The sequence below is a fragment of the Channa argus genome, chromosome 5 (assembly GCF_033026475.1).
Source record: "Channa argus isolate prfri chromosome 5, Channa argus male v1.0, whole genome shotgun sequence".
In the NCBI taxonomy this organism is placed as follows: domain Eukaryota; kingdom Metazoa; phylum Chordata; class Actinopteri; order Anabantiformes; family Channidae; genus Channa; species Channa argus.
Window position 1 is genome coordinate 2,527,389 of NC_090201.1, and position 15,513 is coordinate 2,542,901.

At 38.6% G+C, this 15,513-nt stretch overlaps 1 protein-coding gene across 3 annotated transcripts in view; it reads right to left on the reverse strand.

Annotated features, from left to right (window-relative positions):
* Nucleotides 1-7,069, reverse strand: part of cntn2 (contactin 2) — a 74,163-nt gene extending 67,094 nt beyond the window's left edge. For all 3 annotated transcript variants that reach the window (XM_067503822.1, XM_067503820.1, XM_067503821.1), the window contains exon 1: nucleotides 6,769-7,069. The gene's annotated coding sequence lies outside the window, so the exon portion shown is untranslated. The remainder of the gene's footprint in view (nucleotides 1-6,768) is intronic.
* Nucleotides 7,070-15,513: the final 8,444 nt, after the last annotated feature.

Genomic DNA, 15,513 nt, shown 5'->3' on the forward strand with positions numbered 1-15,513 from the left:
AGTTTTTGTTGTTTAGCATTGGAAGGGGTACCATCCTCTCTGGCCACAGAGGGCTCGTATTTGTTTGTGTGTACAGTATCTCCACTAACTTTTCATTGTTGTGCTGTCTCAATAAGAGCTTCAAGAGATTGTCAGATCATGTTGTAGTGGAAAGCAGTTGAAAGAATCTTACCACCCTGCACACAATTTAGATTTCACAAAAATGTTTCACAATAATCACCTTTCGCTGCGATAAAGTCAAAGTAATGGGGATATTTCTACCTACGGAATGTAGGCACTTCCATCACCCACGCCAGCTTCCTGCTCATGGTGCCGCTAAAAGTGACGTTAATGACAGATTTTGAATTCATTTCTGCTGCTGCGGCAAAAAAGTAACATTTCAACAAGTTGTTTTTGGACAGAATAACTGTAGTATTATTATTATTACTTAACTTTTTACTACTCGAAAAAGTTAAATACACTAGTAATAACTGCACTAGGCTACATTATTGCAGTAGTGTGTTATACTTACGATAAAGTGATGTGCTGTTATAATGACAATGCATACATTGATGTCTGGTAATGAAAAGAAGAAAATACTGTATGTCTAATATTTAAAAAAATATTTAAAAAGTTATAACAAATTGTAATGACAAATTGAATAAAAACATTTTTTAGATAGCTACATCCTGCTGTACATCAGGAGTCAGTCTAATTTATTTGATAATGTACTAGATATATGTAACAATGTATCCAGTTGCCATGGAGATATTTCAATCTAGACCAATGTCGTGGACTGCTGACTGTGAACCTAACATTCCTGAAACCACAGCACTAGTGCAGCTCAAATTCACCACAGCCATAACATAAGACATGTAACGTAGAAGAAAATAATATCTTTAAAACCAAAACTATACCAGTGCATTGATCTGTTAGCTGGAGACTGGACTGGGGCTGGTGCCAATCCCAGTTGACACTAGGCGAGAGGCAAAGCGCCCTGTTCAGGTGACACACAGACACAGACAACAATTCTCACTCGCATTCACAGTTACAGGTAATTTAGAGTCACAAATGAATGTGCTTGTCTTTAGTTTAGTTTGTGGGAGAAAAGTAGTGCACACAAAGCACAGAAAGGATCCAGCCACTGCAGCATCCTGACATCCATACAAATGAGTCCTCTGTAAAAATGTTTAGACTGTATTAATACAGTATTATTTTAATGTCGTCATATACTTTTCTCACTTGTTGTGACAGCCTCTCTACCTCGTCTGTCTTGTCTCTTGTTAATACTTAAAATAAAAAAAACATGCAGTGCTGGAAATTAACTATATTTAAAAAATTGTTTTTTTGTTATTATATTGACAAAGTTGACATGCTGAAGCACATCCCAGATGTCATTGGCTGAGAGGTTGGGTACACGCTGGACAGGTCCTCAGTTTATCTCAGCGCCAACACAGAGAGACCCACACAGACAAGACAACCATTCACACTCACACTCACACCAGGAACTTAAGAGTTTTTATGACTGATGAATGTCTTCGGGGTCTTTTCGTACCCATTAAGGGGTTTGGGGATGGGGAATTTCTTTCTTATCTGATTTTTGGTTTTAAGGACAAGAGTGTCATTGTTGAATATGCCATTAAATTTCTTGAGTCAAACTTGTCATTTAGGATTTTTTGGTATATTAATATAAATAGAATTTTATTTGATCGATGGATTTTATCATATAGGAGTGATTTTATCATATAGGAGTATCATATCATGGTTCCAATTATGACCTGGGTATTTAAATGATTATGGCTGTAAGATTTGGAAGTAAGTGTAAGCTAAGATAACAGCATGAGCCTTGTTAGAAGAAGGGGTTATCACATTGGCCGAACAGACTGGTTGCAGAGGTCACTACGGGAGCTATGACATGAAAGAGTCACCAACTTGTTGAAAGGACTGACAAAGGACCCATATGTGCTCGTTTGGGAACTGTGATCTTTTTGAAAGATTCATCAATGCCCCTCCTGTGAGATACTTCCAATCTAAAAGCTCTGGTGGCAAAGCATCTGTAATTGAAGTTAAAAATATGTACAGCAGCACATAAACTAATGACCTAGACTAAGTTAGTGTGCAGGAGTCTTTAATGTTGTTGCTTGGATGTAGGTGCAAAGATTTCGTCTGATCTAGCTTGTTAACGCAGCAGGTTTCCAGGCCTTGCCGTGGTTGTTGTAGGTCGAGTGAAGGGGTCCTTGCATTTGAACACTTTCTATGTTAACGTTCCTGAACTTTGAACAACACACCTGTATCTTTCACTCGCTGTGTCACTATTTATGCTTTGTGTTAGATCCTAAGACTTAGGAGTAGATTCAGAGGAAAGTGGAATCCATTTACCTGTAGGTGCCTTTGCCCTTGTCCTAATGTGAACCTTATTACGTCTGTCCGCTCCTGAATCTTTACGGTAATGTTACTTGTCTTGGCTTGTCCGCTCTCCTGCTCTCACAATCAATTGGATAAGACACAGCAGCTGTAAGACCCAAGAATATTTGATGAGATTTCCATGCAGTGCCTCTTGAAAAATCTTGTTATAATAATATATTATTTTATTGGGAGACACTTCTGGTCTGCATAGAAGCTTTGTCCCGTCCAAAGCGTAACCCACCCTTTAGTAACCACTTCCCTATTAGACGTAAGGCCCAGTGGTAACCATTCCAATAACCTGAAACTGCACCGAAGAAATTACATACTGGGCACAGAAGTTTCAGGCCCAAAGCTGCTCTTGTGTCTTCAAGATGTCTATGCGTGTCATCTCACTATTATAAAAGCACAAAAGACAAATGCAAAAGCTTTGGAATTTCCCATTTTCCCTTCCAGATGTGGACATAGATAAGCCATCAGGGTGATTTGTCTGAGAGGAACAAGGGATTCTCTACATCTATGTGACAGCGTGGAGTAGCTCAGAGGTCCAACCACTCACAGTGGGGAGCTGAAGGTCATCTGATTCTGAGATGCAGGGATTGACCTCTATGATCTTACCAATTATTAGAGCACAAAGAACTGTTGACCATGCAAAGCACACTGACAGGAATTTTCTATGAATGAGGAAGGTTTGAGTGAAAGCTTTACTGTTCCCCTCCAGCTCAAAGCACGTCACACATGGAGCCTGGCCAGTTCAACTGGTGGATCGATAGTAGCCATAATACAGAGACATGGAGCAACTGAAACCCGACTGTGGTGTGAATTTAAGCATGAGGGACTAAGGGAACATAAAGACACTTTCAGCTCTCTTCAAGCTAAGACACACTCACGCTCATATTACCTTTTTCACCCGCCTGAGATCATGGCTTACCTAGCTTTACCTAGGCTAACACTTTTCTTTCATATATTTTGGTTAAAATACCGCTGATATCAGTTTCAAAATGAACAAACTGCATTGAAGCCTCCTGTCTGTGATCAAATCTCACATGAGAAAATATATAACCGCTAATTATAATACAGTAGATGAAGAAGTAATTGATCATAAGGAGCAGGAAATTACATCAAGATGTATTGCGATACAAAAAATAAGAGTGAAATGTCTCTTGTTTGATACGTATTGAGCAGTTTCATTATGTCACCAGTCGTGCATCTTGGTGTAGTTAGACCTCCCGACCTCCTGAGGCAGTAGTGAAGAAACGGCTGCTGGTTGCCAGATTGTCTTAAAACAAAGAAGACGTTATTGGACGTTTTCACGTCGTGTTTTCAACATCGTGTTCTACTTTTATAAGAGAAAAAAAAAATAACGTGAGGACTAAGTGGTTATTTTACAAATGTATGTCCAGTGTGTTTTCCTATCTCATTTAAAGTGAAGCAAACAGCTACTCTCTCATCTCTGGGATTTGCCAGAGAAAAATGTCTACAAACAAACATGTACTATGCTGTAACTGAACTTACTAAGAACAAATTCTCGTGTTTCTCAGCCCTCTATGATAATGGTGCACACGATGACGGGGAACCAGGAGACGGCAAGCTGAGCTAACATTGAATCACATTGAGCCTTAGTGTTGGTGGGGGCTTTTTTAAAATCTCTATCAGTGTTACGTTTTAGCAGCTTGTTCGGCTTTTTGAATCTGTGTTTGTGAATTATGTTGTGAATGAAGTTAATCCAGCTGTAGTGGAACTAGAGCTTTGAGAAATATCATTTGCACTTTGCTCCACCTATGGCTATTTTGTAATATAAAATTAAGCCATTGTCAGCAAATGGAAAAAATTCAAATAAATGTGATAATTTTTTTGTTTTTGGACGATAGGAAAAATAAATGAAAATAATATAAAATAGTGTAGTAGTGATACTAATATAGTACTAATATAGTCTTTGAAATATCTGCAATGTGTAAAAAGAGAACAGCCGTTCTTGCGATGTTTTTGTTCATCAATAATGCCAGAGTTCGAATCCCACCCCACCAGGCGTGGCCCCACCCAGCCACCAAGGGCCACCCGAGCCCGGATTAAACAAATGGGAGGGTTGGGGCAGGAAGGGTGTCTGGCGTAAAATCTCATGCCAAATCAATGTGCCGAACATGTTCTCCAGTGGCGACTGTGGCGCAGGAAGAGCAGTTGTCCATCAATCTCGCAGTTGTTGGTTCAATCCGGCTCCTCCGGTCTCACATGAGGAAATGTCCTTGAGCAAGACACTGAACCCCAAATTAGTTGCTCCCGGTGAGTGTTGGCCAGCTGCATAGCATCTCCCCCATCGGTGTGTGTGAATGGGTGAATAAGAAGCAGTGTAAAGCGCTTTGAGTGCCAATAGGTAGAAAAGTGCTATGTAAGTGCAGAACATTCTGACCACTTATCCATATAAGGGACAAGCCGAAAGCCATTGCTCTATTTTGTTTTGAGTTCATGTTGACAGAAAAAAAAACATTTAATTGTTAAAACAATTTTATCATGAATAGATATTGTATTTTAATACTATATCATATACAGTGAAAAGCATATTGTCCCATCTGCATCACTAAAGTATTATAAATACTCCCTCATACAATATGAGTTACCGTCATCTTCAAGGCTGTTATTTATGTTTCTTTTGACTTTAATTTACGCTCATTTGTACAACTCACCAGTCTACAAATGATCACATAAATGTGTGAAATATTTTATGCACAAAAAGATCTCCATGTTAGGAAATGTTGATCCTGGAGTTGCACCAGTGTTAAGACAAGAGAAGTGAATTCAACCAGTCAGACAACCAGCATTTCACATTAAATAAAGCATAAGCTTCAGTACCTGGAGCATTTTCCAAGTTTTGACATCTGATTTAAAAAAAAAAACAGCAGCTTCCACATTATATTTTCTGTGAACTTCCCACTGCAGCACATGGTAACAGCATTTGTATAGTAGCAAACACTTCTGCTTTAAATATAAAGCTTAACTTGCTGAACTTGCTCAAGAATCCGTAGCAGGGTAACAATATTCTACATGAATAACATTACCACACTCTAACGCCAAGAGCTGTCAACAATCAAGTGTAAATATATTATATTGTGTGAAATAAGATAACTATTTTAGGTTTCAGTTAATATTATCCAAGAAATGCATATGTCCTCTTCCACAACATCAATTACTGATCAAGAAGTTAATTTCCAAACAGATCCACACAGTCTATGTAAGTGGAATCTACCACTACAGCACTGACCTATAACTGCCAGTGCGTCCAATGGATTATAACACATTAAAGGACAGTGTAACTCCCAATAGTACTTTGTAAATGGGGAAACACGTACATCGTTATTAAAATGATAATTATCATAAAATTGTCTCACTATTTAATATGATTTTATATAACTTTTTTTCTAAATGAGTGTTACTGCGGAGGAACATGCACCATTCATGAAACAAAAAAATATGCTCACAAGTATGGAGCCTTAGTAACCACTGCTACTCAATCATCACCTCCTCCGCCTCTCATTCTTATTCTCTCTGCTGAATTCGCTTACTGGGAAATTATTATTTGCACTTTTGCTGTACTCCTCTCGTCCAGCACCTCTAGGCTCTACTCCCCCTCAAAGACCCCTTTTGGAAGCCACTGCTCAAAGTGATTCAGTCCCCAAATGAGCCTTCAGCTCAAACCTTCTTCAGGATTTAAACCACATACAATCATTTCTGCTGAAACTTTGGAGCCTAAAAACATGAATACATATATATATATATATATATATATATATATATATATATATATATATATATATATATATATATATATATATATATATATATATATATATATATATATATAAAATAACACTGAGCTGCACATATTGTTGCATACATATTCTATGGAGCAAGCAACACTTAATTTACTGGTGATTAATTTTAACCACAGGTAGAATAAAACGATGCCCAGTTGACGTTTAAGTACCATTACTGGCAGTAGGTTGAGCCGAAAACACGAAGACACGCAGCAAAAGTCCTAAGTCACGTTGAAAGGTGTGTATGGTTATGGAAATGCAACGGGGAAATTAAATGACTAGATCGAGAATAAAGTTTGACGCACCGTTCACCGCCTAAGCGTTTGTGGCGTTAACTGTTGGTGCCGCCTGTTTGTCCACTGCACACTTTTAATAATTGCGTCAAAAACACTAATAAGCAGGATCCCCGTTGATTCTGCATTAGTCCGGTGAACCGAACCAGCTTCAACACCAGCAAAACCTGCATCTGATCTGCCGTAATATGTTTTCTTAAAATACGAGCAGGAAAATGTAGTTGGGGGGAAAAAAAGCGAGGGAAAATATGCAGGTGTTCGGCGCGAGGTGTGGGTTTGTTTACCTTGCGGAGCTTCCAGCAGTCTGCTCCCCGGACAGCGGCAATGCGGAGACGCGGATGATGCGCAGGTGGCGAGAAGCCGCTCCTCGCGACGTCGGTAAAAGCCGAGACCGGATGAAAGAAGCGACCCGGGCTCGTTTCCTCCGCTTTGTTACCGTTCGACTGTCTGACTGTGGGTTTCCGCTAGAAGATTTTGGTCGAGACGCATTCAGAGACAGGCGAACCCCTCTCTCTCTCTCTCTCTCTCTCTCTCTCTCTCTCTCGCTCGCTCTAATGTTGCTCTCCCTTCTTCATCCCTCCTTTCTTTCGATCACCTTCTGGTGATCAACGTCAAAACCGAGAGGATGCAACAAACCTACTTCCTGTCTTCGCATAACAAAATTAATGTTACAAATCAAAATTAAATGAACCATTTCAGAGAATGACCACCCTCAACATTCAAAGTACTGGCTTGAAAATTAGACACATTTGCTAAAACAAGAAACAATCACCACTTTAACCACTAATGACAGACCAACATGTTTATTTCAGCGAGTTGCATGGTCACGTCATGTTTATCAGTCATCAGAGTTCCCGAAAATTCCGCGCACACGCCACAAGCCGTCAAACTGTGACTTTAGATATTGTGTTTCATTATTATTTTTTTTTTTATAAATATTAGTAAAGAAGGAGCAAATGGGCCAAGTGACTAAAAATACAATTTTGAATATATATTTAAAAAAAGGGGGGGAAATTACAGAGTACCCTCGGGGCACCTTAGATTAAGATCCTCACATAGAGCATTTTCTTTAAAGAAAAAAATCTTTTATTTTGAAGGGACAACCGACAGGGTTCCGGTGATATTCTCACGCCCTCTCGGGAGCTTGACGGGAGTAGTTTGCGTCTCCTTTTGTTGTGGGCGCTGGGCTTCGTGGAAGTGAAGCACAGGCGGCAGGTGCAGCATCCCTGCCTCCCTCTACACCCCTGCTCCCTGGGGAAAAGTGAAAGACCCACTAAATTAAACACCGCATATAGATACATGGGGGAGAAAACACAATAGCCCACCTATTCTAGAGGCTACTTTTAATCTTATTTTATTGCAAGTATTTTAAACTAATATTTTTTTGGCATATATATTTATATATATGTGTGTATGGAGACTAACACAATACCATTATTTTTCTTTGACCTTTTATAGGACTTCATTCATTAGAATAACAGATTTCTTAACACTGAAAAAGGGCAAACAATAAAATAGCATGAAAAGTAGAAAAATAGAAAGCTTAGATTATGTGAAAGGATTTTCTTCTACTTTATTGCAACCAATACATGGGAGACAGGAAAATATGAACTGTTTTTTATACCGTAAACCTATAAGGTAAAAAATGCTGTGACAGTAATGGATTATCGTGTGAGTAATGAGCACTGATTCAGGTTGGGAATTTCATATTTCATCCTCAGGGTCGTTAGAGCAGAACAAGCAGCTAACAAAGTGCCACCAATTATACCGGCAGAGACATCTTATGACAACACACAGTTACAGACTGCATGCTGAGCCACCACGGTCAGGTCCTGGCTAATTGGTAATTACTCAAGTCATGGTGCCTTAAGGAAGACTGATACGTGTAATTAATCAACAACGATTCGCTCTCTCTTGTTTTGCTCGGTCTATAACGAGTCTGCACTGTATTTTTGCATTTAGAAAGCTGGGCTGATGTGCACTGAATATAAACCATTCAGGGATAGCAATAAAAAAAAAAAGTAAAATAAATAAATAAAAATCTCACATTGTATGTTGTATGACATGGGAGCTCAAACAATGGCTCTCAGTGAGGCTACATCACAAAGACAAAGAGAATGAAGAAAACCACTCATTCTTTTGCTAATGTGAACAGACAAACTATTTTTCACAGCCGTCAAATCCAATACACCCACCACTCACTATACCCCCACAAAGCTCATGAATCAGGGAGATGCATGGATTGAGGCTACGTCAAACCATTAATTTCTGTTTAGAAATTACTGTTGTTGTTTTTTTGGAGTCACATTCATTCAAACATCACAGTAACCACCAATGCATATTACCATCTATGACTTCCTCTATTATTTTCTCTATTAATTATTCTCCCCCTTGTTCATGCCCTCACCCTGTGGTCTTCTGGTACCACCATCACTTCCACCCTCCATGACCTCCACCTCTATTCACTATTGTATTCAATTCAAGATTTTCCTCATCACACACAAAGCCTCCCACAACACGGCTCACTCCTACTTTCTGATCTACTCCACCATCACACACCTTAATTTAACTGATTAAGATGTTCTTTCCATCGCCGGGAGAACTAAGCACCAGACCTGAAGCGGTGTATCAATCCCCTCTGTACAGCTCAAAAAACACTTCAGCTCACATTTTAAAGCTGAATTTTATTGTTCATCTCTGCCACTAAAACGTTTGAGTAAACACCTTTTTTTGTTTTGTGCTTTTACTAATTTTACCTTCCATGTTTTTATTCCATTTTTGCATTAAGGTGGTAAAGTATCAGTCAAATTGTTGTCTTTACATCTAACTTGACCTGGTCAAGCATCTTTGCAAATACTGAATTAAATCATATTAATATTCTTATTGGACTTTTAGCACAAGGGGAACTTAAATATGAAATAGAAATTAATCACTATTATAATTAGTTTTAACATTATGCACATTTAAGGTGGTTTCATAAATTTTGTCACAAAATAGTTTTGTAGCAGTTGTAACCATCCTTTTCCTTTCAGAAAGGATGAATACTTACCTTTTCCCTAACTTTTATTATCATTTGTTTATGACTATTAGGAGTTAAATATGATGGATATATTACTTATTTAAAAAGCTTTTCTAAATTTGAGTTTAAACCCCTTTTAAATCACTTAATGTGACACCCTTTTTTGAGCACTTACCTGTGTCTGGCCACCCCAGTAAAAAGATTTTTGTGGATGTATGTAATATTAAAAAAGAACGGGAAGTGAATAGTAACGATCACCGGGGACCAGACTAACAGACCGCAATACAGAAACTCAAACCATGACATGAACCAAGAAACATCCAAAGAAATAAACTAGAAATAACTTCAACTAGGAGGGTGAACGTGGACGTGGACCTTAAGTAACACTGATTGCGAGGGAAACAAAAAGCAAAAAATAAAATAAAGTGACAATAATCAAAATGAGTGCAGACCAGACATTGAACGCTCACTCTAACAAAGCAGGTGGGGAAGCGAAACAAAACATCAAACCGGGGGATATTTAACTACGAGGACAGAGTGACAGAGCTACAAATAAGAACTACAAAACAGTAACCAAGAACTTGGTAACAGAAGTCTACAGGAACAAGAATCAGGGATTTCCACAAAAAAAAAACCCCACAAGACTTGTTGCAAACTCGAAAGCAGTGTGTGACATGGGCTGACAAAGTAAATTTGAGAAGTGCGTTTTAAAAGGCAGGGGACCAGGTGAAAACAATTGTGACTGTTGCTGACCGGTGAAGCTGTAGAAATGACCTGGGGACAGGAAGTGGAGAAAAGGAGGTACAAAATAAAAGTCCAGGGCAGGAAGTGAGTATGAGGGTCAGATCATGACAAGGGAACAGGGTCATTTAGTGCCGAACTGAAATAGCTCAACAAGCAATGGATAATTTGCCACATTACGTGTTTCAGACATTCACTCAGACTGTTTTTTAATAATCTGGTTGCTCACATAGTTTCACCATTAGGTCATCAACACATTATGTTTCCAAAATGACTATATTACTATAGAAATGATGTTCAGCTTAGACACATTCATACTTGCTAAAAGCACCAAGTGCAAAAACATCATGTCACCAAATCCTGTGTCTTTGCCAGTTTTTTCATAAAGTCCCAGACAAACAAGTTAAATGAGGTACTGGAGGTTAGAAAATGACATCAAATACACCAAGTGGTTGCCAGGAAAGAGCTTCAAATTAATTTCTTGAGCCGTGTTCCAGGAACTGTCACTTGTCCACTTGTCCTTTTAGACTGATATTTTATGTGAGTCAGTTTATTCCATCCAAATCAATCCACTCTGAGCCTCTTAAGTGCTTAGATTTACTGATTGTTCAGGTCTCAACTTACAAAACACCTTGGGAATCTGAAACCACGTCCTGCATGCAGTAGGGTAGATTATTTAACGTACCCTCACCCGCATAAAAGCAGTGGACAAAGTAATAGAAGCAGCTGTCAGAGAAAAGCAGCAAAAGCTACAAGCCTCCAAAATGATCATACATTTGAAACGACACATCTCTGAAACAGTTTTAATTCGTACTGCATGGTTTGCATCGTGAATTACGCTCATAAATGTCTAATTAGCATCAATGGGGGACTCGAGTCGCATGACTTGGCTTGAGTCATAGTTTTGAGGACTGCTTGACTAGCACTGATAAACTGACTTTGGAGATGAAGTTCACTTGAGACGACTCGTATTTGAGACAAAAATAATGAAAGTGTTGTAATTATTTGCAGTTTTACATATTATATTGAATTGCTGTTGTATTTGAAACATTGTAATATGCACAATCCTGGGAGCGTTTTTGGATGCACGGCTGCACAGCACAGGTCAGCAGCAGTTGATGGCTCACAAGGTTAGTCAGATAATTATACAATGAATAATACAATTCAATGCAATACAAGAATACAGTTTTTTAAAAAATAAAACAATCATCGTTTGTCAATACTCGTATACACTGTTGCCAATAAAGTTGAAATAATTTTGTTTTAAGACACATTCCTCTTTTTTTAAAGGTTAAATGTGTTTTCATTGTTACTGTGACATGTTTGGAAGCGATTGATCAATAATTATATTTTATTATATATATATATATATATATATATATATATATATATATATAATTACTTATACTACTTTCCAGCTTAACTGATTGCTTAGGAGCAGGTAGTTTTGTGTGCAACTGAAGCTGGTTTAGCTTCAGGCTTTATGAGTAGGACACATGAATGTTGGTTAATCTGTGTGAGAGCACTGACTTGACTAAATTGTTGACTAAATCATCAGAGATGTCTTAGAGATGTGTTGGTGATATTTACCAGGAAGTCTGGTAATTTTGGCATAGTAACGTTACCTAATACATGGATACAATTTAGTTTATGGGTAATTTTTGCATGAATAACACAAAATTATTCAAAAAGTAGTAATTGCTTTAAAATGTAACTTAACTTACTTTAAAAGGAGACTTTGAATGATGTACTAAGTAATTTGTAATAAATAAACTAATTTTCCCAACAATGATCATAGGCATAAAACTAGTTGGCCTGTTTAAGAATCTTGCCACGAGTACTTGAGAGATTTTAGATTTTTGTTTCCACCTCTTTGTCTTTAATTTGTCGATGTATTTGCGATCTCCAGACTTACAGCTGGATTCGGTGTTGTCGATGTCAAATATCAGTAAGATTTATAAGATGTAAGCAACAGTTTTGTTCATGATGAAACCCCACTTTTATTACCAATCTTTTCATGGATTAAAATGCGGAAACTTGGGCTAGATCATAAGTGGATTTGTGACTTGACTTACAGCAGGGACTCGACTTGACTTGCACATGTGGGACTTACTTATATTTTGAATAAAAACCTGATGCCACTCAGTTGTGCTTTCGCATTTGTGGTTTATAGAAAGTGGTTTATTTAAACACCAACCCTTATCCACTCACAACAACTTCAGTGAGGTGCAGGAATTAACACCCTGTCTGAATATTTATAAGCGTTTTAATGCTGCTGCTGCTGCTGTCTCTCATATTTTATCTATACTGTTCACTCCCTGAGAAATACTGTACATGGGAATTCTTAGTTGTGTACTGTAATTCTGCCCCCTCGCTTCCTCTCTGTTGGGTATTTGATTACCCCAGACAGTCTCCCCACCACCCCTGTCTGTGTTTTATACCCTGCACCACCCAACCCCGCCCCAAACACCACTCCGCTGTCTGCCCTCTGTGCTCCCTGACGTCCTATTCATTTTCATTTGGGTTCTCTATGCACACAAGTCAGTCAGCAGCATCCACAAATCATCCACCAACTGGCACATGTTATCTTAGCTAGCCCAGGGTAGAAGTGTGTGTGTGTGTGTGTGTGTGTGTGTGTGTGTGTTGGTGCCTGTAGTGTCAGATTTATGAAATGAGCTTAACGAAGAGTGATGTCCAGCAGGAGCAAATGAATTGAACATGACATCCCACAATGACAAATGTATCAAGTGACCATGGTGAAATTATTTTTTTTTTTCAGGCAGTTGTCTCTGTGTGTGAAAGTACAGAGAAATGTAATTTACCATGTCCTCCATTTCTGCACATTACTGCACAAGGACTCCTGTGGCCTATCATTTGGACACCGCAGAACAGAATTTCTTTCACACCACGTTAAGAATTTGGCCACTTAAATGTAACCAGTGTATGTAATACAAAATGAAATTATCTGCAAAATACTGAATCAGCAAATCCGATCTCACTGCTGTTGCTGGCCATTTCCTGCCCCATAGAAGAATGATGCTATCAAATACATGTATCTTGCTGCAAAATGAAGCTCGTCCGCATTTGCTTTGATGCATTTCTTTGGAAATGTGCGGACATGTTTCTGTACATCTGTGAATTCATTCTTCTGATACCATCATGAGTTAAAACAATATGCAGAAGTCACATCCATCATGCTTCACAGATGAGCTTGTATGGTCTGGATCATGACGAGATTCTTTCTTCCTCCACACTAGACATTAATCCTGGTCTCATCAATCCCTTAAACTTTGTTAAGGGCTTTTGTGGCTCATTTTTATTTATTAAAAAAATGTATTTTCACACATTCCAGCCTGTCTTTGTACTCCTTACTACTGCTGAAGGTTTTGCATAGCGCTGAATTGCCAATTGATAGTATTTCTGCTCATTAAATACAGACAAATGATTTCCTGTGAAGGTTGTTAGTGATGTCACTGACTGCTGTCACAGTGCTTCAGCCAGGTTCTTGCTCTGCCCCGTGTTCCCTCTGGACCTTAAATTCACTATGGCTTGCTTTTCGCCATAAACTCTGGTTTACATGTTCATTTAATCATTTATTCTTTATTTTATTCTCAACAAATGCAGTCTTCACAAAAAAATCCTAGGGCTAATACAAAGACTAGTCATTTAGAAATATTTATTGGGCAACAAGACAACAACGCTCACCTAGAATGTGGGTAGCGTGACACAAAAGTTGCTATGTGCTTTATTGTTTATTATGTGTATCTTTTATCTGACATTCATCTTTTTTTCATCTTTTTATCCTAAACCCAAATGTCTTTGATGCACAAAAACAAAAACAAAAAAACAGATGAATTGTTCTTTCAGTTCGAATACATTTGAAGGGGCCTGTGTGCTTATACCTTGATGAGGAAACTCTCCCTGCTACTGAAAATGAAAACCTATATGTGTGAGGGGCCATATTGAGTTTTTTACTGACAACCTGATGAAATGGTAAATGATGGTCTTCTGTATGTTCATCTTCTTCAACACATTAACTGAGCTGTCATGTTGTCCATGTCCTGTGACAGTAGTGTCACCGCAGCATCTGTGGTTACACAAACCATGACTTTTTACTTTCAGGAAGCAAAGAAATTGAGAAGCAACAGTTCAACAGCTCTCACAGCCCACACAGGGCACAAACATTGGCTTATTAGTCTGTCAGCGTTTGTTTGGGCGTCTGAAAAAAAAGGAAAGAAGGGAATTTCAAACATTGATGGATTAGACTTGTTATATGTTTCCTTTGTAACACAGCATGAGAAGAGTCAAGTTCTAATAAAATCATATTTATCAAGAAAGCTCCTAGTGATCTCAGATTGTACTTAGAAACTTTATGAATTAATCTGTTCCAAAAAAAACAAACAAAAAAAACTTTAACATGAAGTCTGACTTTAATAGTTACACTTAAAATAATGCAACAAGAAGCAACAAACAAAACACTACGCAGGCTGGTAGAAATCAGATGCAGACATCTGGAGAAAAGAAAGCCCACTAGGAGTCAACATGGCCATTCCATCACTTTAAATCCCCCCCAACAATTCAAGACAGGGCAACATGCTCCATGCACAGGCTCATGCACATAATCTGGACTTTGTAGAAGGGAGCTCACAGGATAAATCTCCACAGCACCTCACTTGGGGCGACAGGTAGTAGAGCAGTCATCCACCAATCCCCCCAGTTGCTGGTTCAATCCTGGGGTCCTCCAGTCACATGTCAAAGTGTCCTTGAACAAGACACTGAACCCCAACTTAGCTGCTCCATCAGTGTGTGAATGGGTGAATGAGAATCAGTGTAAAGTGCTTTGAGTGCCAATAGGTAGAAAAGCGCTATGTAAGTGCAGAACATTTACCATTTAATTAGACATTTGCATACTCACCTACACCACCTCTGGATTAAGTCCAGAGAATTCCAGGATTCCACTGCACGTGTGCAAGAGATTTAAGTCTACAACAGCATAAAAAAGAGCTGGTTCAGCGTCACCTGTGCTGGCTCTGACTCTTGAGCTTTATCAAAAAAGAAAGTTTTAAGCGTAGCAGAGAAGGTGTCTGCCTTCTGAGTCTGAACTGGGAGCTGGTTCCATGCGAGAGGATCGTTAAAGCCACTGCCTTTAAATATGAAGCACAAGTAGGTCTGCCCCCTGAGAGTGAACTCGTATACAGTACTAAGAAGTCCTTAAGATATATGAAAGAGCTTTAGGAGGAGGGTTTTGAATCCTATTCGGAATTTTATA